This window comes from Vicugna pacos, unplaced genomic scaffold (genome assembly GCF_048564905.1).
Source record: "Vicugna pacos unplaced genomic scaffold, VicPac4 scaffold_103, whole genome shotgun sequence".
In the NCBI taxonomy this organism is placed as follows: domain Eukaryota; kingdom Metazoa; phylum Chordata; class Mammalia; order Artiodactyla; family Camelidae; genus Vicugna; species Vicugna pacos.
Window position 1 is genome coordinate 4,171,962 of NW_027328783.1, and position 23,813 is coordinate 4,195,774.

Sequence of the window (23,813 nt, forward strand, 5' to 3'; positions counted from 1 at the left end):
GAAGAGGCCGCTACCAGGCCCAGCAGCCGGGACAAGGCAGCTATTCCACCCGTTCACCAGGGGTAGACCCGCTCCGCCCCTCTGCCGCTGCCACCGCCCTCTGACCTAACCGCCCCACCTCCCAGGAGCAAGCTTACCTGGAGTGCAACATCTGGCGAATCTCCGAATCTCCGGCGGCCAAGCCCCACCCCAGGCCAGGCTGCAGGGAAGAGAAGAAATCGATCGGCTTGCCCGGGCAGCCTCCCAACCGCCACCGCCGCCGCCGCCGCCGCCGCCCAAAAGCATTGCAATAGCCTACCGGGGTCAGGCTGACTGCAAGGATGTGCACTTGCCTTCTTATCCTGGCCAGGTCCCTGAGCACCTCCCTGCATCCCTACACTCCCTGCACCTCTGCACCCCTGCTACTCTCTGCAATTCTGCATCCCTCCACCCCCACATCCCCTGAAATGCCTGCGCCCTCCACAGCCCCTGCACCCCTGTCACCAGTTACACTTTTGTGCTGCTTACACTCCTGCACCCCTGCATGTCCCACACACCACCTCTTGGGCCTTTGGCAGAGTCTCTGCTGTTAGACCAATGCACAGTGACTCACTCTTTGCCAGTATATGATGCATCAGTGGACGTCAGGGGTTGCCTGCAGGAAGGTACATGTTCCCGGTCACTAGCCTGGGCCACTAGGGTGATCTCTGTGAGGTCACCCAGGACGGGTTCAGAGATGCTGTTCTCTGGGAAGAGAGGAGTTGAAACCGGTCTTGAGGGCAGAGCTGTGCTCACCAGGCCGTCCACGCTTCATGTTTTACACAGGGCTTCGGAGAAGTGAAATGGATCCGGCCAAGTAATACCGGCCTGCTGTGAGCCCACCTCAGTCCTGGGCTCTGAGTCAGACCGACTGGCTCCCTCAATCAGGGCCCAGTTTGGGCACCTGAATGGTCCCTTTGAGGCATCCCAACAGTTCTCAGGATGAAGTCTGGCTGCTTCCACCCCATGGCCCTCCCTCCTACTGTGCTGGCCTCAGGAAGGTTCCTTATATGGGGAAGAAGGCAGCCCACACCCTACCCCACCCCTCACCTTTCTCTAAACCAGGCTGGTGCTCTCTCTGCCCCTCAGAGTCTGGGAAGCCATCCCTCTTCAGTTATGTCCCTTCTGAGATGGACTTGCTTCCACTCAATTCTAGGTGAGGATGCACCATGGAATGCACTGGGTAAGAGAACCAAAATAAATAATTTCTTCTGTGAGGTTGTCTGTTTATCTACTGGGGCTGGGCTGTGTGTAGTTTGCTACAGCTATTGGTGTGAGAGGCTAAAACAGCCTGTGTGTCCTTGTTTTCATCTCCCCGCTGTCTTTGGGTTTTCCCTAGACACTCCTGAGACATTTACTTCTGTTAGTATTATTCCTGTTATTACACACGGGCCCTACTGACATGGAGGTAAGGTGTTGGGGGAGCGGGACAGAGCAGGGCATCTGCAGTCCTGTGATTAGTTCTCATTGAGCCTGTGCCCTGAGCTGTGACCTCCGCAAGTGTGTCTCTTTCCCCCCACCCCAATTTGGGTGACACAGAAGGGATTTCCCTTCTCCCAGGTTGGTTAGGCTCTGGTAAAATAATTTCTCATTAAAAAAACAAACAAAAAACAACTTCCCCCAATGAAACAGAATGTTCTGGGTGTATTTCAATACAGTTATTTTCTCCTCTCCAGGCAGGAAGCATGAGGAGTTATCCTCTGACCTTCATTCTGAGAACAGGACACGGTCCTGGATGTAAAATACATGAAAAAGAGCATGGGGCCCCTCTGACTGGCCCCCTGGAGTAGTCACACTCTGATTTCCCCACACTGAGCCTCCTGCTGGCCTCAGGGACCTGTTAAATCTGCCTGCCCCCGGGGTTCTTACAAAAGCAGGTTCTACCTTGGGAGCTGTGACTCTCCAAGCCTGCCCGCTGTTCCCTTTGCAACCTCTCTGGGTTGGAAACAGCTTTCCCCCTCAGTCTTCTGGGATCTAAGAAGAGCAGTGGGTTTGCAGCTCCCTCAGATTTGGTGTTATTTTCAGGACAGGAGGAAGAACTTCTGAGCTCCACACGAGCTGGACCAGAGGCTGGAATCCTCCCTTCCTCTGCCACCGTGCAATCAGTGGCTGTGGTTCTAGCCGAGTTTCTGAAGATGTGGACTTAAACACACATATCCCAGCCCTCACAGGAGCACACAGTCCTATAAATCCCCCTAGTTTCCACTGGTAACTATGGAGCCGATGGGGACACGGGTTTCGGGACCACAGAGGCCTGACTGCACGACTTGCTCCATGGCCTATTTACGTGGTTGCTCCGGGCCTTGTCTGAAGTGGCTTGTTTACCACACCTGGTACGTAGGAAACACAAAATAAGTACTAGAACCTTCACTTTTTCTCCCTCCAGGGCCTTCAAACGTAGAAAGTAATAAGTGAACTCAGACAGCCTAGTCACCACAATGAGGTCCGTCCAGCCTGGCTCTCCTGAGTGATGGGCACTGACTTGCACCTTAACTCGGAACAGTAGGGGAACTGCCTTCCTCTAACTGGGCCTCTCCCCACACCAGGCACGCCCGCAGCTCAGACGGGGCCAGCTCCCCAACTGAGGTGTGTGCTGGTGGCTTCAGTGTGACCTGGCCCTGCCGGGACATGAACCTGCAGTGAGTGAGGTGGAGGGTCGGGTGGAGGGGGGTCCCTTCTGGGGTGGCAGGGGGCCCGGTAGCACCCCTCCCAGCCTGGTGCCTGGGGCTCCCTAACACCTCCTACAGCTCCTGGGTTGGCTCCGGTCCTGGCCACTCCACACACCCTCCCAGTATCTTTTCATTATGCCCCTTTTCTGCTTTTATCAGCGAGAAGTGGCTTCTGTTGCTTGTTCAGTGAAACAGTACATCGGGAAACCAGACTACTTCTAACATCAGTAAAATACCAACCTCGGTCAGCTCGCCGGGCAGACCGTGCAGCACAAAGGCCTGAACAGGGCTGTGCGAACGGCTTACGTGAAGGGTCCTCAGCATCTGTCTTCAGAGATACAGAAGCTGATGGTTCAGGTAAAACCTCAGGGTGGGATTGAGGAATCCAAAGCTGGTTGGTTTCAAAGGCTAATTGGTCAGACCAGACCCCTGAGCTGTGGTCAGAAGCCTGGCTCACCGTCACGCAGACTCAGCGCCCTAAGTGCCGGGTGGGGCCGGTGCTGTTCCCTTTGTAGGCTCTCGTTGGGGATTCAGTGTAGCCCCTTAAATACAGCAGAAATTCCAGCCCCATTAGCCCCCACCCTGAGTGTTCCATGACACAAATCCCGGGAGTGTTTAATTTTCATCTTTGTTTAGGAGGATGAAGGTGGTTCAAGAGAAGACATAAATTCACACTTAGTGACACAAGGTCACAGCCAGTACTTCCTCCACGGAGAGCTATGTGCTCCCACAGTGGTGGCTGGGGGCTCGGCAGAGACCCTCTGCTGGTCCCAGAAGGACTCGCTCCTCTGGCCACAACTCATGGGTTGGACAGCAGATCCAGACGGTGACAGAGCATCTTTCCTGGGAATTTGGAACTGACACATAGAAATCAAGTTCACTCATCTGGAGTTTGGCGGAGGGGAGGGGCGGTGGTTGGAAATCAAATGAAACCAGAGCATGAGAGACACTTAGAAGTGAAAGAGCGAGAGACAGAGAGACTGAGCTTGTGAGAGCAAATAGTCAGAAAGAAGGCAAACAATCAGGGGACAGAGGAATTCCAGCTCCTGACTGTCTAGTCTGTCCCAGCCCATCAATGACCCCGTGAGATGTTTAATAACATTCCAGTTTTGCAGATTAGGAAACAGGCTGAAAGAGGTGGGGGCTGGGTTTGGGGGCACAGTTAATTCAATTGCCACTGGACCCCACACTTCCCATTGCCTGAAGGCACCCTAATCCTCACTGGGACCCCTGTGGTCCCCTGACAGCCCAGCACCCTGATCAAAGGGACCCTGCGGGAGTGGGAACCCCTCTTGAGTGTGGAGAGTTCCCTGCCCCGAGATGCCATGCATCAGCAAGCTCCCGCTCACCCCAGCTTAACATCAGCCCAGCTGTACAGTCTCCCAACCCGCTTCCCTCCCTGCCAGGCACCCCCAACCTTACCACCGAGTGTACTGCAGGAATTCAGGCACAGGGATGCCCAAATCAACACGAGCCCACCGGCTATAGAAACAGCAGACTCCCAGCCCCGCCTGGGTTGCGAGGGGACAGAAGGTGTCCTCAACTTTCATGTGTCTAAAACAATCTTCTTCAGCTGGAGGTTCTAGAGAAAAATAAAAGGTCCAAAACATAGTTCGGTGAGGAATTCCTCCAAGGACCTGACTCCAGTGTCTACAACCATGTGTACCTACCCCCGGAATTGGGGTGAAGGTGGATTATTGATCAGCACAACCCCTGGTGGCCCAGCTCCTTGGCTTGGCTGCCCAGAGGGGGCTGGGGGAATGGGTAAGGCCAGGGCACTCAGGAAAAGCACAGAGGACCTGACCTCTCCCTTCTGCACTCGTAAACCCTTCCCCAAATCTCAAGGCATTGGACAGAGATCCGCCACAATAATGAGATGCTCCCATCTCTTCACTCACTCCTGTCGGTTCACTTACATGCTGAGCATCCACTGGGTCCCAGGACAAGACACATAGAATGGCTGATGGGACAGGCTTGGTCCTTCCCCCTGGAACCTGTTCAATCTGATCAAAGAATGATCACTCATAAAGAGTTTCTCAAAATTATACAGAGACCAAAGACCAACTGCAGAGTGAACCAAATTTAAAAATATATATGAAGATCCCCCAGTCTCCCCGCCTAAGGTTAACAGCATAAAGCAAAAAATTCTTGCCTTTAATCACCAGGGAAGTTGTCACCCCCTCTCAGGTGGAAAGGAGAGTTATTCTTTGAGCACGTCACAGAAGTGCTCCATCGGATTGGACCAGGGCATCTACATTCATTCAGCAAATGTGTATAAGCTCCTACTACATACGGGAATCTCCTAACTAGACCGTTCCCAAGGCTCTCGGGCTTTATCAGTCAACAAAATAGACATGACTCCCCATCACTGGGGGCTCAGAATTTTAGCAGAGGAAACAGGCAGCATGTTGGGGTAGCAAGAGTTTGGATAAATTTTTAAAAAAGAGTGATATGAGCAAACTCGGGTGATGGCGGTGGGGTGGGAGGCAGGCAGGAGAGAATAAGGCAATCCTGGCAGATCTCACGGAGTAATGAACTTGAAGCAGAATAGATCCGGAGGAAGAAGGAAGAGCCGGAGCCAGAGGCCCCCAGAGTGAGGGGGAGAGTGTGGGCAGAGAGGCAGAGCACGCCGGGTCCTGAGGCCTTTGTGACGACTTTGGCTCCTAATGACATGGTGACCCGTTTAGTGAGTTTTGAGGGGAGGGGTGATGTAGTCCAACTTATGCTTTTGTGTTTGTGTTTTTTGGGGGGAAGTAATTTATTTATTTTAATGAATGTGCTGGTGATTGAACCCAGGATCTCAAGCATGCTAAGCATGCGCCCTACCACTGAGCAACACCCACCACCCCCAATGTATGTTTTTACAGGCTCCCTCTGACTCTGTGTGGATGAGAGATTGCAGGAAAGCAAAGATGGAAACAGAAGGCTATTGGTATCCAGGAAAGGCTGAAGGTGGCTCTTAGGAGGGCGGGGAGCAGAGAGCAGGTATTTAATTAAGACAGAATATCCAGAATTTTCTAACAAGCTGGATTTGCTGTCTGTGAGTGTAAAAGAAAGAGAGAGAAAGGACATGGTTCCAACATCTGGGCCTGGACAATGGGAGGGATGTCCTCTCCGGATGGGAAAGGGGATGGGAAAAGGTGGGGCTGAGCAGGTGGAAAGGGGCTGGTATCAGCTCAGTTCTTCAATGTCATGGTTGAGGGGTGTGTTACATATTGCCACAGAAGTGCCTAATAGGTAGAGGAATCTGTTTTCTTTTTCTTTTTAACATTTAAAAAATATAATTAAACATATTAATTGTATTATGTGAATGATTTGGGAATTTTGTTTCATGCCAAGTTATATGTTATATATAGCCAAATGGAGCATATATCAAAAAGGGGAGAAATGAGGGCTTTCACATAAACTGACTGTCCGTAACGTAGGTAAAATTTCAATAAAACCAGTCTTCAGGGCAAAAACCTCATCTCGGTGTTACATAAAAATAAATGAAAAACGACTATGTTGATGTACCATTATTTCATGTTACATAATAGCCCCAAACTAACAGTGTTTAACTATGAGGCTTGTAGAAATACTATTCGCTTTATTCACATAAATACAGAAGTGCAGAAATGTTCTAAGGTAGAATTAGCATCTTAGTGGGAATAATACATATTTGAGCATTTTACATGATATATATGTACTGATTCAAAATTTGGAAAAGTAATTTCATAGTAGAACATATGTATGAATGTGAAAGCAAGATGAATGAAAGGAAAAGAATGTGATGTGAGTCTCAGGGATAAAGGCTCAGATGGAAAGGGGAAATCAGGGAATTTTGGAGAAATCGAGAAATTGATGGCATGCCAATTTCCAAGGCTGGGTTGCTTCCACCAAAGGAATAGCAGAGAGAGAGAGGAGAGGCCCAGGAACCCACCCTGGGGAACACCCACAGTATATGTTTGGAAAAAACAGGAGACATTGGCAAAGGACCAGCCAGCAGGCCAAAAGCAGAAACAGACAGAGAGATGGGCTGGAGGTTGAGTGAAGCAGGAACACGGGGTAGGAGGGATGGAAGAGCTGGGTCAAATGCTGCCGAGGGGCCAAGCATGATGAGGAGTCAAAATTGACCACTATATTTAGCAACATGGGGTCACTGATGGCCTTGACAGGGCAGTTTCCATAGAGCGAGGGATCAGGCGAAAAGCCAGAATGGGTGTAAAAGGGGATGGCTCAAGAGAAGATGCAGACAGTGAGTTTAAACAACTCCTTAAAGATTTGCTGCAAAGACACAGGGTGGCAATTGGTGGGGGTGAATTAGGGTCAAGGAGTGCTGTTGGTTTAAGAGGATGGACGTTTATATACTGATGGTGCCAACTAGCAGGAGAACAAAATAGATGAGGCAGTGAAAGAGAGGATGGTTTTGGGAGTGACAACCCAGAGAAGATGGGAGGGATGGGGCCTCGGGGACTTTTGGAGGAACTGGCTTTCGATGCCACTTTTAATAAGCGGTGGGGCACAGAGAGTGAGGTCACAGACATCAGAAGGCGAGCGGATGTGCTGGGAGTTGCTTGTGAAATTTCTCTTCTGTTGGCTTGTTTGCTTGTTCAAAGTAGAAAACTAACCTTACCAGCTGAGGAACAAGGAGGAAGAAAGAGTTACTGGAGCCATGAGCAGAAGATAAGAAAGAGCCTTCCAGGGAGAATGGGACAGTAAAAAGGGCAGGGGGGGCGGGGGAGTGCGCTCCCAGAAAGTTACATTTTCTCTTTGACGTCCCCAAATGTGTGACGTGTTATTACCCTTCCTGCTGTCTACAAAATAAAAATTAATTATGGTTCAGAGGAAATGCTATTTCATTCTAAGAGGCTGCCTGTTTCTCAGGAATGGTCATCTTAAACTGCAAATATTACAAACAATGTTGAAAAGATGAACATGTGTACCTAAAATCCCCTATTTTCTATTAATCTGTTTACTACTCAGTTCCCCTATCAATAACACATAACAAATACTGCCATGATGGAGGTACATCGATGCTTAAAAGGAAATGAGATCTGTATCCTTTTGCTAAATTCCATGGCTTCCTTAATATGCAGTTCCACTTGGAATTTAGGAATGTCTGGTATAAGAAGTGAGAAACAGTTTGAGAAAATCCCGACTCAGAATTATACATCACAACCACATCTCACAAGTATATACAGCCGTAAAAAAGTTTAAAAGCAAAACTCCGTAACTACTCTTAAAGACCTTTGCAAACCTGGGCCTGCCAAGATGTTTCCAAACTGGAAAGGAACTCCAATCTCTTGCCTGGTACCGGACCAGAGGCTGGCCAGCCTTTTCTGTAAAAGCGAGAGAGTAAATATTTTCAGTTTTGCAGATCATTTTGTTGTAACCATGCAGGTAGGCAATAAGAAAGCTAAGAGCACTGGGAGATAGGAAACAAACGGGCATGCCCACACTCTCCCTTCCACTCAGGGCAGCTTCTCTGTGGTGGGGAGCTTTGCCACAATCACTCGCTTCTTTTTTCCATTGGTTTCTTTGTTTCCACCTTAGTGCTCGAGCTCAGAACTTCAGGTGGGCCTGGTCCTTCAGCATCCATGCAGAGAAGGCTGAGCGGGGTTGGGAACCCCACCTGATGGAGAAGAGAGATTACTGGGAGGGACATTGTGGAGGCCACCATGACACGAGACAATCACACCTTCCGGGGTGAAAGGGAACGAAGACAAGGGAAGGACACAGTAGTGGGACCCCTAGGTCGCCTGCCAGGCTTGTTCTCCCTCCACGGCAACCATGGGGGCCTGGGGGGTGTTGGGCTTCAGCTACGGTGATTAGGATGAAGGGACTCAATATAAAGGACCCTCCAACTCCTCACTAGGTTCCAAACGCAGCCCCTCTAATTCCACCCTCTGAGTTTCTGGAACTCTGCTGGAAGAATACATGAGCAGGCCAGAACCAGAGCCCAAGCCAAACATGACAGGGGCTCGTGGGGCTGTAACCCCATGCTCAGTGGTCGGGGACTCCTTGCAAATCTGCAGAAATCCCTGTTCCTCCTCATTCCTGGGAGAAACCCCAGATCTCCTCCTGCTCTGTCTGTTCTTCTCTTGAGGCTATTGTCCTGGAGGGATGCTGAGTCCTTGAACCTGGTCCTCCAAACGTACATAAGCAGCCTGTTCAATAAAACAAATTATGCACTTTTTCACATTTGCCAGTTTTTTGATTCCAGAAAGGCTGTGGGTCTCATTCTCACAGTCTCCTGTGCCCCCACCACATGGTGGCCCTCTGCTCATGTAAACACGATTTCCCACAACTGCACCCTGCCTCCCAGCTTGTCAGAGGGGAGTGTCCCACAAAGACACAGGTGTTTGTGAGGATCCTGTCCCCCAGCAGAAAGCCTGCTCCTGGAGCCACGGACAGGGATCTGGCCTCCTAAGCCGCTCAGCTCTAATTCAAAGCCTAAAGTGGGGGCCCCGAACATTGCTGAATGACTTTCTGAATCACCTGGACTGGAGGGGACTGATTTTCTTTCCAGGAATGGAGGTAGCGCAGCCTCCATTTTCAGGGCTGACCTTGACGATGGATCTAGTTCCCCCGACTGCACCGCAGGAAGGAGTGGCCCTTCCATCCCACAGGTTGGAGTCCCAACCCAAGGGAGTACTGAAGCAGTGCATTGCTGCCAGGTCCAGCATCCCTGCAGAGTGGCCTCTGCCCTTGAATGACCCCCTTCCCAGGGCCTTTCTTGCCCGGACACCACCACACCCCAGGCTGTGCCAGAGCTCTGGGGCTCTGCGTGTCCAGGGCACACAGGTGGCACCTGAGCCAGGTGTCCCCTGGGCCTCAAGGGAGAGAGGTCTGCTTCTGCATCAGGGGAAGGTGACCCCACAAGGCTGGCAGGACACTCTCAATATGGACCTCCAGGAGCCCTGGGAGCAGTTTCCCTGCAGGTGTTAAGAGCCATCATCAGGAGGGCAGGCCCCTCTTTGTGCAGACCATCCAGCAGTGCTGGGCCCACGTGCTGACCTCAGAAATCTACATGCCCCCAGGATACCCCAGGCAACCTCACAACTTCGTCACTTGGTGACCTGGGTACCACGAGCTCCTTGGCCATCCCATGAGGGTGGTCCTTGCAGGCATGGTCTCCAGGTTCTCCCGTTGAGAAATCCCCCTGGGTTTCTGTGGTCACAGAGCAGACACCAGAAGATTCTAGTCCTGCAGTGACCCCCACAGCAGTCAGCTCCCCTGTGCATGTCCAGGGACAAATGACAGCAATTTATTGCCAGGTACCGTGATGAACAAGGGGGTGGGATTCCATACTAAGTTCAGGATCCTGGTAACTCACTCTGCACCCCAAAAAGCTTCCATGAGAAATGTGTGTATTGGGATGTCTGTGCCCCTAGAAGAGCTGTTCCTGAGGGTTCCTGGGACCCTCCAGCCCCTCTCAAGGTTCTCAGATCCTGGGTCTAAATTTCTATCTGCCTCTTTTGGTGTACGGCCACCTGTGTCTCGTGGTCATGGGTCACTTTATTGCATGACTTGGCATGTTCTTAGTGCTCGTCCTCCACCCCTGCACTAGACTCCCAAGATGTTCCCACTGACCCTTGGCTCCCTGGGTGGCTCAGGGGGCCCTAAGTCTGCACCCTTCACTCTCCTCCTCTACCCCCACCTCTGGGGCCACCCCTAGGTGGACTTGGAGGGGTTTGTAAATGAGTCTTACACAAGGACATGTCTGGACAAAGCAGGACCCCACCCCCGGAAAACTCACCTGCTCCCTTCTCAGAAGAGGACCCCACAGCCCCACATTGCCTCCCAGGGGTCTACTCAGGACACAGTCCCCCAGTTCTGGGCAAGGTGTCTCCCTGGAATCCTTGCTTCCAGGAAGAGTCTCTCTGTCCTTCTTCAGAGTTTAGAGGTGTTCCCATGTCCCTGACCACCAAGATGCCCAGCACAGTCCCTTCAGTGACCTGGAGAGACAAGGAACTTATGTGGCCACAGGTCTCACAGGACACACCTGCTGGGACCCCAGGCTAAAGGGCTGTCCTTCTGCCTTCTCAGGTGTGGCTCCCGTGGTAACTTTTTGCAGGGGGCCCAAACGGGGAGCGTGGCCCAAAGCAGTTCATGGGGCTCTCTGGGCAGGGAAGACTTGGGCCAGGTGGCCTTGCCTGGTTTCCCTGCTGGGCCACTCTGAAAAGCCCCGCTCCTCTGGCTGTGGCTGGAGGCCCCTCAAACCTCAGGGCGGGGCTCTTTCTCTCAGCCTCCACTGACTCCAAAGCCACGCTGGTGCTGGCGAGGGGAAAGAGCTTTCTTGCCTTCTTTTGGCCAAGTTGCCACAGGTGGATGCTGCGGGGAGCTGGAGAGAGAGGTAGCACTTGCTCAGATGTGAGTGGTTAAGCAATTTGACACCCTGTCAACTAGCCTTAAACATTGGAATGAGGTCTTTCCCGGTAAAGCTGGAAGTTACTTTCAGTAACTTGTCTAAAGATTTCTTTTTTTTTTCCACTTAAAGACTCATAAAACCTCTCCCAGGTCATTCCTGGTATGGACCATTATCCAGGGATCAATCAGGAAATGCAGGAGAAGAGGGGTGGGGGTGGAGGAGAGGGGAGGTTAGATCAGAGCCCACGGAGAGGAGATGCCCCTCCCAGGAGCCTCACACTGGGCAGTGGCTTCTGGCATCCAGCTCTCCTGTTCTCAGGCCCATTCCATCTGCGGGGTTTTCCAAAAACATAATGGTGGAAGGGCCATGGAGGACACCTAGAACTTCCAGAATAGACAGGGGGAGCAGAGTTACCATGCTGGCCCTGGGTTTGGAGACAGACCTGCAGTGGAGACCACAGGCTTCTGAGAAGCCAGTTTCGAAATAAAGGCAGTATGCACTGGAATACCCGGCTCGAGAGAGTGCTTCATCATAGACATGTAATTTACATAGTTCTCACCACTAAATTCTGTGTTCCCAACACGCTACATGAATGACGGCTTCAACACACATTCATTTCTGAGATGTGAAAAAGTGTAGAGCCGCTCTTTCATCCTGCATAATGGGCATGGCTACACTTAAGAACACTTACCAAGATTTCTCAGCAAGAGCCAATTTCGAAATAAAGGCAGTTTGTGCAGGAAAACCCTGTTGGAGTGAGGGCTTCCCCATACACATGTAAGTTATAGAGTTCCCCTCACCATGAAACGCTGTTCCCAACATGCTACATGCATGAAGGCTTCGACACACATTCAGTTCTAAGATGTAAGCATGTGGAGAGCCGCTCTTTCATTCAGCACAAAAGGCATGGTTACACCCAGGAAGATTTACCCAGATTTCTCAGCTGCTTCCTTCAGCCAGATTCAAAATAAAGGCAGTTTGTGCTGGGAAAGCCTGTTGGAGCGTGTTCAGAGCTGTTTCGGGCTCTGTCCCAGCTGGAGGGTGCAAAGCCCAACCTCCAGAAAGAGGGACCAGGACCCCACCCGCTAGGTGGTGTTGCCTTTGTAGGGGAACAGTGATCTTTGGGTAAGATATATTGCGGCTCTCTCTAAAAACTGCTTTGACTTAAGTTTGCATCCTAGTCACCAGTTCCAGGACAACAGAAAAGGCATACCCTACATCCCTTTGCACTCAACTCTTCCCAAAAGAGCAAATATTTGTCCATGAAAATACCAGCTGCTCTTCTAAGGCCCACTAAATACCCAGCAGTGTGGGCGGTGCACTCTTGATCAGGGACAGGTGGAGAGGGAACAGCGGTCCTCCAGCAGGCTTGGCCTGGTGTGGCAGCTGCGCTGTGGGTGCGTGGTGGGGAGGGAATGCAGGGAATCCTGTTTGAGGGGCCTCTGTGCACGCCTGCATTATAGTCTGAGGTTTCATACAAAGGCTCCAGGCATCCTAACTGGTCAGATACAGCCCCCACCCTTGGGCTGGAACCACCAGGAGATAAGTACCTGTAACAGGGACGGTGCCTGGTGTGGGGAGAGGTCATGGGACACTCCGGGGGCAGGGGCGGTGGTGCTGGGGAAGGCAGGGGATGCAGTGAAGGGTGGAGGGAGCAGGGTCCTTTGCTTGGGGGTGCGAGTTCTTTGGGAGACCACAGGGAATGGCACACATCATCCCCACCCTATACCCCAAATTCCTAGCCCCGCCAACACAGGGGCTGCTCTGCACCCTCTCAACGTGGCTCTCCTGTAAGACCGCACCCAACCAGGCATCTGGCACCCTGCCCTACCTCCCCTCTTGGGACAGATCCCATCTTCTTGGAAACTGCCTAGCAGCGCGTATTCAAGGCCGGCAGCCGGCCTGGCGGATCTGCACTTCAGGTGCCCTACCTGGCCAGACGTGCCTGCCTGGGCTCAGTCCTCTATCTTGCCCACAGGTAGCCTGGGTCCACTTCCGGTGCAAGCGGAGGCCGCGGAGCCCAGGCTGAGCCCTGCACACAGACAGGTGAGGGTGCCCCCGCCTCGCTGCCCCGCCGCCGCGCCCACTGTTGGCAGCATTGCCCCAGCCTCCGGCCGGTGCCACCTGCAGCTGAGGACCTCCGCGCAGCCCCGCCCGCCCCGGCCCCGCCCAGCTGCCCCATAAGCCTCCCCCCACCCCCGTCCTGGCCGCGCCCTTGCTCCCATTGGCTCCGAAAGTTCTGCCCTTGCACGTCTAGCCTCGGGAGGACGCAGACGCAAGCGCTAGGGGAGGGCCCCGCGGCGTTGCCATGGATAAAGACGCCGCGCTCCTCGCGGGCTGGCGTGCGCTTCTGGGGCAGGCAGCGGGCTCCGGAAGTGTGCAGCTGCCCGGGGCCATGGCGGTGTTTGCTGCTGGGGATGGCGGCTTGCTTGGCCGGGCCACTAGTTCTGGCCGCGTCAGTCGGCGGCCGACATCCTTTCTGGGGCGGCGTCTCACAGACGGTAAACGTACGGCAGCGCCGTTGGCGGGGCCAGTGGACATGGACCGGGGTGGGATCCGGGTTGGTGTGGCGGCCGGGGAGGGCTGAGGTCATGATGGCAGCCCTTCTTGGTGAAACAATAAAATGAATAGCCATTTTCACAGACCTCTGAGTAAATCTACTAGGGAACTTCATCCTGGACTGAGGAAGAGGACTGGGGAGGAGGGGGCATTCAGGGGCACAGAGAACCATGGGCCACCTGTCCCACGATGGACTTTAGACTCACCCTCACCCTTCAGGAACTACTAAATACACACAGACAGAGTGCTATGGACAAGATTTTTTTTTTAAACAAATCCCTGAATCCCTAGCAGGTCTTGTTTCTACCCATACACAAATGGCTTATGTGCATAATGTTTCACAAAAGCCTTAAAATATTATCACCCCAACTTAACACATCAAGAAACTGAGGTAGAGAAGTTTATCACATTCTACAAGATTAGAGAGAGGCCACGTCAGACACCGTATTTAAGTCCAAGCCCCTGCTCCAGTGCTCACACTAGAAAGTGTGACATACTGCCCCTTTCCTGCCCTCTCCCTGCAATCAATCTCTGAAGAGTCTTTTCTGTGTCACCTGGAATCACAATCACATTCATTTTCCACAAAGAGCTATGTCACTCCTTGGAGGACTTTTCAAAATCTAAAGGGTTGGTTTGAGAGGAGAGATTTGCATTTTCTGTTTCTCAAAGGAAACATGGCTTTAAAAGAAACTGAAAAGTAGTTATCTAGTCTAAGCCCTCATTGTGCAGAGGAAAAACCGGAGGCTCAGAAGAGATGAGGAAAGGGCCTTATTAACAAATATTGCCTCAGTGCAGCACCAAGCCAGACCTGGCACTTCTAGGGGAGGATCTGGAAGGCCCAGGAGAATGAGTGTTAGAAAACAGAAAGAGAAGAAGCATACAAGGCCCCGTCTCTTCACCACCATAACATGAATTTCCACCAAATTACCCAGAATGGGTGCAGCCAATATTAAGTTTGTCAAAAGAGGTTATAGAATTCTCAACCATAGTGGAAATTCCAACATTTACTGTGCTTTTTTCCCAGTTCAAGCATCAATTCAGTGGGCACTCTGTACCAGGGACTACACGAGGCCTGGGGTTCTCCCAAATACAGATCTCTATTACCACGTGTGCAAACCACATTAAGGCCACCAGAAGAAAAGCGCCCACAGATAAGATGGAATTACTGAAACTGAAAGCAGCAAAAGAGCATATATTACTAGGAAAAACGGTGCTCCTAGTAATGGACACATGGACATAGAATGCAAACTGTGTTTAGCAGGCAGGAAAGGGGGGATTAACAGATACAAATTAGTAAATATAAAATAAATGACAAGGACCTGCTATATAACACAGGGAACTATATTCAATTTCTTGTAGTGATTTATACTAAAAACAATCTAAAACATATATATATACATATGTATATGTTTATAACTGAATCTCTGCTGCACACTTGAAAATAACATTGTAAATTGACTACACTTAAATAAAAAATAATTTTAAAAAATAAGTAAAAATAAATGCAACGCCATTAAGAAAAAATAAAAGAACTCTCTAATCCCCTTAACTGTAGGTGGTCGAGAAATCTAGCTGCAAACACCAAGTCCACTGGATCACTCCAGCACTGGCTGTTACTCTTTCTGACCATCAGAGAGTCACTTGCTTCACTGAGGTTACTTTTCTCCTCTGTGAAAGGCTACAGTTGCAACTAACGATGTATAGAATCTCATCATTCACAAGCCGAAAAAGTAGTGAGAACTTCACATGGGCCAGGCTCTGGTCAGATGAAAAGATAGGGTCCCAGATATATTCATGGGTAGAAGAAGTTTATGCCATAAAGTTATAAATTCTTCCTGTTTTGATAGACAGATTCATTTCAATTCTGGTTAGAATTCCTACCAGATTTTTCTTGGAATATAACAAGTTAATTTATGGTCAGGAATAGCCAAGAAATTTCTTTAGAACCACCACTTGGGAGGGGTGGATAGGTCATTCATTTCCACTGCTCTTTCTGAAGTGATGAAAACGTTCTGGAATAATAATGGATGCACCACTGTGAATATGCAAAAAGCTGCTGAATTGTACCATTTAAATGGATGGAATTCATGGTTTGTGAACTATATCACAATAAAACTGTCCTATGAAAATTATTTCTTGACAATTATTTTTCAGTTTATACACTAGTCTGTCCCACAATTTAAGAAAAACAAAAAACCTAAACAAGCCAAACTATGCCAGGAGCACTTTAGGACTGCAATATCCCTGGGTCTCCAAGGCCTCTGGTGGTGCTGTTCCTGTTAACACACACTAGCTGGGCTGGGCTAGTTAGGGACTGTAACTATCTTTTTAAAATCGACGATCACTCCTTTCACCCTGGGAGAGGGAAGGAAGGAGGATGTCACAGCCTCATGCCTTCAGCACATTTTTAACAGAACCAAGCCCTGCTTTCACCACTGCAATCCCTCTCACTATAAAAACACGTGACATCAACAAGCACCGCCATCATAACACCTGAAAGTGTTCAAGGTACTTACCTGAGGCAGAAACATGGAGGGGGGAGACAGAACCTCGCTTAGCAGTGACGCTCCCTTTTCCCGACTCCACCAGGAGAAGCTGGGCGTTAGAGCCGGAGGCTTTCAGCCCAGGTAGCAGCGCCCACGCCACAGAGCTGGTCCTCAGGGAGCGGGAAAGGGAGAGCAGGGCAGCCCCGGGGTCGCGGGGCAGGGAAAGCGGGGAGGGGGACGCGGGCTGCAGCCTCGCTCGGAGGACAGCCCCAGCCCCAGTCCCAGGCGCCCGCCCCCGTCCGGGTCCGCAGACACCGCCCGCCCGGGACACAGCCCACCCAGGGGCGGGGACGGGCCGCCGGACGAGAAGAGGAAGCCCAGGAGGAGAGGACTAGCGGGAGGGAGAGGGGAAGGGGACGCCAGCCGCGGACTGAGGGGATCCCGGCTGGGTGAGAGATGGCAGGTGCACACCAGGCCCTGGACACTGTGGCCGGGACGCCGGGGCAGGTGGCGCTGGCAGAGGGGTCTGGCCTGAGCAATTCATCTGAACACGGGCTGACTAGCGCCCTTGGGGTCTGTGACAGGCGGACCGCCCTCCCGCAGCCGCCTGACCCCTTTCCCAGGAGCCCCCCACCTTGCACTTCCACAGTCAGAGGCCCCGACCCCAGGCAGGAACCAAAGGCCTACCGGGCGACGTAGTTGAGAAGCCTTTGGGCCCGATCCCCGGCTCGGATATGGAGCTCCCAACCAGCGGACCACTTGGCACTGACTGCGCATGCGCAGGAGGGCCAGCGATCCTCTCTGGGTTCTGTGAGAGAAGGTGGGACAGCGAGGGAGGGAGAAGATGGGAGCGGGTGGAGAGGACGGGAAAATTGGAGGGATACAGATGGACAGGATGAGCAGAGAGAAGGAAGGGCTCTGGAGAAGGGAGGGTCTTAGCGGAGTTGGAGAAAAAAAGCTTTACCTCTGGGGCACCCCTAGGCGGCAGACCTGCCTCTGTACCCTTCTGTTACCCTTCAAGCCCCGCAGCTCAATTTTACCACCGTGATCCAACCCTCCGTCCGATGCTTCTGCAGAAACCCTAGGGAGATCACACCCGTTGCCCCCACGCGGAGCTGGGTTTTCTGTTGCTCTGAGAACCAAGCACCCGCAGGTGTTGTCGCTCAGAACTTCCTTGGGAAGAGCACATATTCCCCTTTTACACGCTGGGAAACAGGCAGGCAGGATCTCTGCCTTAGCTCCACTGTCCCAGGTGTTGGGCTGGCGGGGAGCGGGATGGTACAAGATCAGAGCCCCAGACAGAGCAGACTGCCTGAGTGTTGGTGCATAGTCCCCATCCCTCCTGGTTAAACCATACCCCACCCTAGTGGAAACATCAAGGGCTCACAGTAGTTCCCTGGGTGTGGGAGAGCTGTCCTCATGTGAAGGAAAAGTCCAGCTGGGCTAACAAGCTAAGTCACAAATCTAAGTGTGATAAGTGTCAGTTTACTGATCTAAATTCTGCTGGGCTATCTCGTAAATCTGAAGTTTAGTGTCAGTTTATTGGCCTAACAACCTAACTCGTAATTCCAAGCTCAACAAGTGTCAGTAATGTGATCTATTACAAATTGATAAGCTCCAGTGTACTTATTCCTTGCTTTTTGTTCTTTGAGCCTTATTGGCTAATCCCCCCTTACTTGTAACTAAGCCTTTAAAACCTCATGTGCACGTCTTGGAGGTACTCAAAACTTCGGAGCCGAAGCCCCTCTGAGCCCACCGGCATAATAATTCTGAGTACTCCAACACTCCGATTGGTGCTTTTGTCTTGGCTGGCCTGTTTCCATAACACTCAGCTCCAGTGCCCAGCTTTCTAGGTAGATAGGAGTGTTACCAAGTCAAAATTAATTCTCCTCAGTGCAGGACAGGCCAATAAGTTGGGAGACCAGATGTTGGGGCATGGAATAGCAAGTTTCTGTAGACCTAGATGGCAAACTAATGTCCTGGAAAACCATCTCCCCAAGTCACAATTCAGGCTCCTTTCCTATGTGCTTGGTTAGTGCAAACTTCTTAGTGTAGGAATTCCTTCTTGTTAGAATCCTTTCTTCTTGCAGCTATCTGCGTGGGTCAGATCCCTGTAAACCTCCAACAAAAGAAACGTTATTTTCTATTCTGCAATTTGCTATCTTTTAATGAATGAAAAAGTGTTAAATATCCTTAAAGGTCAGAGCCTTCAGAATAGGGTCTCCTGTTTATTTCAGGCTCTAGGCAACATTGTTTTACAAGCAAGATGAAGCCTAGGTGACAGAGCATAGGGTTAAATTCAAAGGAACAAATCTAATATGGAGTCAGATTTGTTCTGTTATATTACCCGGCCAGATGCCACTTGAGGATTTAAACCCCTTTAAGTTAAAAATAACTAAAATTTTAAAGGAATTTACATACATAGGTGGGAATGTGGAAAGCATATCTGGAAAAGCACCCAAAGGATAGTAAACAGAGGCATCTCCAGAGAGGGCTGAAAGAACAGAGGATGAGGGAAAACATCTTTCACTTGTGTATTTTTGTTCTCTGAGTTTTTTTTAAACCATTTCCTTGTATTTCTTTTTCAGATAAAACAAATGTGTAATGGAGCAAAGGAGTAATTAGCTTAGCAAATACAGCAGCCATGGAATCACTAGTCATCACTTTTGATTTAAGCCAGAAAGCATTTTTTGACTCTCTCCAATGTGCTCTGTCCTGTTTTAAGACTTCTATTAATATTATTATTATTATTATTATTATTATTATTATTATTATTATTATTATTATTACTATTACTACAACTACTACTAATATTACTATTACTATTATTACTATTATTTTATGAAATAATAACACGGTTTACCTCACCCCTGCCCATGGCTGGTGGAAAACCAACCGAGTTTTTCTTGAGTTGTTTTCCAAGGAGTAGAGATGAGTTTATAAACAGAACACATCTTCAGGGTAAAACAGGCAGAGTGCTTTTCCAGCAGGCCAGACAGCTATGAAGGGTTTTCAACAGAGGCGCCCTGAAGCTGAGAGAGAAAGCCTCCAGGACACTACAAAAAGCTGCCCAAACTGCCGTCTCCATGGTACTACTGAAATAGAAAAGAACAAATCTGACTTCATATTTGATCTGTTTCTTTGAATTTAACAAAGCCAAGTTAATATGCTCCGGTCTTTTCATGGGTTATGATGTCACAGAGGAAACGGACAGGTCAACAAGGAACCACTCTGCCGTGATCATGGAGCCGGGGAAAGGGATGGGCTGCAAGATGTATGAAGCAGCCGCAACTGTGCCCGTGCTTCTAGGCAGGTATCCAAAATCGCCTCGACAAGGTGTCAAACATTTGTGCCCATGCCCTCATCAACAGACATGTATTAAAGACAAATGGAAACATATAAAAGGCCAATACCCTTGCTGGGTACACCGTCCAAAGAACAAAGTCTCAGTTTGACAACTGGCCATCTCGGTTCCATGGGATTCATTCTTGGAGAACCTTAAAAACCACTCTTCTGTCCTCAAGAATTGCTGCATATTTGTCCTATCTTTGGCTCAGGGATGGAGCACGTTCAAGTGAACTTTAATGTCTGCACAGATTTGACTGTCTTTTTCCAGGTTCACTTGTCCATTCCAAAGAGGCCTGAGCTAAGTCCATCCTCCGTAAGATCTATTCCCTCCAGTGACAGCTCATTGAGCCTGCAATTAAAAGCCAAGTGAACAAGACTGTCCTCAGCTAAAAAGTTCACCCACCCTTCACTGTTTTCTTAATCTCCTCTCCTGGCTAATTGCAACAGACTAACACCTCCCTCCACCAAGATACCCAACTATGTCATTTTTCTCCCCAAAGAGAAAATAAGGTCCATAAAAGAGGAGACAACTCCATAGTCACCTCTGAATTCTTAGCATATAGTAATGTCAATAAATACAACTCAGATTATTGTTAGTTTCCTTTAAAACCTTTCTGGTTATTTGAATGAGACCTTGGAAGAGAGGTGTTTGCTGTCCAGTATCTTGATCCACAAGACTCTGGAGGCCTTTTTCGGAATAGCTGTTCACTGATTCATTCAAAACACAACTTATCAATCAAGGAGTAGCTGTGGTTTTCTGCCAGGAGTTTGTGGTCACTCTCATGCCAGAACAGCTTTAAACTATATCCTTACTTTGGATTTGTTATTTTTCCCCTCTTCCACCAAAATTGACTTTTCTTACTTTCTTGTCTTGAGGAATTTTTTTTTCCTATTTCACCCTTTAGTAAAGCAAGATTCTCAGGATGGGCTTGGCCCATTATATGATCACCCATCCAACTCCTAGTGTGAGAGGTCTGGGGCTCACCTGCTTCCCTCCTGTCAAGGCAACTGAAAATCAGTTCAGGAGCCAACCAGCACACCACGGCTTCTAACGCTCATGTATCTCTCAGAAAACCTGCTTTCTCGTTTGTCTTGGCTTCTGAGAATTTTCCCTCACTTTCTTGACAATTAGTTGTGCAGCTTGAAAGATGAGGAAGGAAGGTTTTATTTCTCAATCAGCGTTTTAAGGAACTTGTGTAATGAAGGTTTTCAGGAGTTTCTAGAACCCTCCATTGCCGAGACAGAAAACACACTAGACATTTTCTAAATTTAGTTCTCATGTGCATTTTTTCTTTGCTTTATTTTTCTTAACTGCTAACAGACATTTTTTAATTAAAAAAAAAAATAAGGCCCCAAAAAGAATAGAGCACTGAAGGGGCAAACAAATTAACGGGCAAAGACAGAAAAATGATAACTACTCTACAAAGTTAATATAATACATACACTATGTATCAGATCAGCAATTCTCAGTAACAGCTAATTGAAACATGACCATGAGGTAAAATTTCTCTCCTGTCAGGACATGGCCAACAGAAAATACAATTAAACCAACAAACTAATATCCTAAGTCTGGCGAGGTACAGAAGGCTACAAGCTAAATGTGTCTTATTCTAGAAAAGAGGGAGTCTCACCAGCTCTTTTCTGTGGAGCCTGAGCCCACGGGAGGACGGTGAAGTGAGCTCTGTAAGTACCCAATTAGCAAAGTGAGTGATGAATAAATAGACGTGAGCTTTGATGACAGAGATAATACTACTATTCGTTTGTCCTTTAAAGTATGACTTCACGTTCAGTGATCAATACTTCAGCGTCCTTAGGAGTTGAGATTTTAGGAAAATGCACAACCTGGGCCCAGATCTCCTCTTTAAGCTCGTGACACTGCAGTTAGTTGTCTCAAAGGCAGCTCCAACTCCACATGCAAAGAGCTGACTTCACGGTGTTCCTCCCATAGCCGTCCTTACCAGGGCCCCTGGTCGGGGGGTAAGGTCTCCCTGCGTCTCCCAACTCAGGCCCATCACTCACAGATGTGAATGGACCCCTCCTTCAGGGACCAGATATCCTCAGACACCGAGTCCCACTACCCTCAACTGACCTACCAGATACTCACTGGCACTCACTCAGCACTGACTCTCTGCTGGAGACCACGCTGCACACTGCACAGTGTATCTCACTGGATCTCCACAATAGTCCTGGGAATTGGGTACATCACTGCTTCAATTGATTAGATAAATTGTTTCACTTCCTTGCGTGCGTCATTCAAACTGACACGGCTACTAAGCCACAAGCCTGGGCCTGAAAACCACTTGAAAATTGGGCACTGCTACACCTCGCAGCCACCCTACTCTGACTCATCACATCATCTCCTGCCAAGCCTTCTAAATGTTTCCAAACATTCTAGAAGACAAATATGAACTATGAGAGCACCCCACTCTCCTACTTAAAATCTGTCAATGATGGTTCACTCCCCTTAGGAGAAAGCCCAACCAGGCCTGAGCACAGCCTAAGGCCCCAGCATCCGCTTTCCCTGCACGGCCGCGCCGCCTCACCCACCACGCAGCTCTACACGTGCCGTGTCTAGGACAGGGATGCTGACTCCGCACAACCCAGGGCTTGTCTCACTCGAACAATGATCACCTTCTTCAGTGTTCATCTTCTTCATTGCTGACACTCACAAAAATGTTTTCTCATGATGAATCAATATCTTTTTCCTTACAACTGCCCATCATTAATAATGAGCTCCCCCCAAAAGAGAGAAGACCTAATTCTCAGTCTCCTTATCTGTAAAGTGAGAATAACAAGGAAATATGTGAGGTTTCAAGAGAAATAATATTCATGTGAGGCTGAGGGACAATTCCATCATACAGTAAGCATTCAATATGTGCTTACTTAATATTAATAAGAATATATTGCATTCTAGCAACCTTCAATCAATGTTTTATGACTTTGTCCAACAGACTACTGACAAACTGTTGGACGAACCACTTTGAGCAGATCAGCACAAGCATACTGGGAGAGGTAAGTGCTGACTCCAGTTACAGCTGCAGCCACCCAGCACTACGGGGCGGGGGCAGTTTGCTCAAACTCTTACATGTTGCTTGAGCATTTAGTTCTCATTATAGAATAAAGACAGTTGTTCTTTAGTCAAAGCTCCTGAAACATAAATCTTCAAAGATTGATGCAAATTAGGTTTCAAGTACAACACTCTCACTAGAATTTATTTCAAAATTATAGTCTTAGCTACTCCGCACATCAAAAGGGCATAATCTTAATGTATCTGACTAAATACACTGAAAGGGTTGTTTAAAAGTAATTAAGAAGAAGCCATTCAGAATAAGCTCTCAGTATCATCTGCACAAAGACCCACCCAAGGGACTCATTTCTCACTTCCACATAGGTGTTTTCAAGTAGCTTACCTTGGGTCTTGGTTTCTTCTAACACGGGGCGGGGAATAGTTGTGGATAGATTTATGTAGCAAATATATACCAAGGGTATTTGTTGTGAAGGAATTCTACAAATAAGAAGATTGATACATAGTCCCACCCATAAGAAATTCAGCCTTTCCATTTACAACAGCATTAAAAATAAAGTGAGAGATACATTTAACAAAAATTTACAAGATTTGTACATTGAACTTTTTGAAGTATCACCAGAATAAATTTTAAAAGATCTACATATATGGAAGACATCCCATTTTCATGGAATGATTGACAATATTATTAAAAATGTTAAGAATCCTCAAAGTGAACTATATATTCAGTGGAATCCCTATCAAAATTCCAGCTGACTTCTATGCAAAATTGAAAAACTGATCCCAAAATTCACATGGACGTGCAAGGGGCCCAGGACAGCAAAAACAACCTTGAAAAAGAAGAGTAAAGTTGGAGGACTCACTTTAAAGTGTACTAAAATGCTATAGTACTAAGTCAGTATGATACTGGCATAAGTTTGGATAAATAAATCTAAAAGACACAATAAAAACCCACGGGGAAAAACTTACATTTACAGACACTTTTCCACTAGGGGGCCAAAAACACTCCATTGAAAGAATAGTCTATTCAACTAATGGTTCAGGGACAACTGGGTATCTGCAGGCAAAAGAATCAATCTGGAATCTGAACACCCATATTTTATATAACAAATAAAATTAATTGAAAATAGATCACAGACAGAAATGTAAAAATTAAACCTATAAACTTTCTAAAAGAAGACACAGTATAAATCTTTGTGGGCCTAGGATAGGCTTTGGTTTCCTAGATACAAAACCAAGAGCACAAGTGATAGAAGGAAAAAGCAGATAAACTGGACTTCATCAAAACTAAAACCTTTTTCTTACAAAGGACATCATCAAGAAAGTGAAATGACAGGGGAAAAGGGTATCTCAAGTCA

The 23,813-nt window shown here is 48.7% G+C and overlaps 3 long non-coding RNA genes across 4 annotated transcripts in view; 1 reads left to right on the top strand and 2 right to left on the bottom strand.

The window, feature by feature from the left end:
• Nucleotides 1-17,325, top strand: part of LOC140694758 (uncharacterized) — a 92,693-nt gene extending 75,368 nt beyond the window's left edge. Inside the window, exon 2 of the long non-coding RNA XR_012070379.1 lies at nt 17,236-17,325. This is a non-coding gene — a long non-coding RNA (uncharacterized lncRNA). The remainder of the gene's footprint in view (nt 1-17,235) is intronic.
• LOC140694741 (uncharacterized) lies at nt 169-8,123 on the bottom strand. 2 transcript variants are annotated; one of them, XR_012070356.1, is made up of 7 exons: nt 7,924-8,123; nt 4,604-4,690; nt 4,110-4,269; nt 2,928-3,015; nt 1,069-1,197; nt 593-725; nt 169-199 (listed from the first exon to the last, which is right to left on the bottom strand). It is a non-coding gene; the product is annotated as an uncharacterized lncRNA (long non-coding RNA). The 2 variants fall into 2 exon arrangements; XR_012070357.1 differs by having other exon boundaries at nt 7,914-8,092.
• Nucleotides 8,125-16,368, bottom strand: LOC140694739 (uncharacterized). The gene is made up of 4 exons (XR_012070354.1): nt 16,113-16,368; nt 10,890-11,010; nt 10,426-10,624; nt 8,125-8,298 (listed from the first exon to the last, which is right to left on the bottom strand). It is a non-coding gene; the product is annotated as an uncharacterized lncRNA (long non-coding RNA).
• Nucleotides 17,326-23,813: the final 6,488 nt, after the last annotated feature.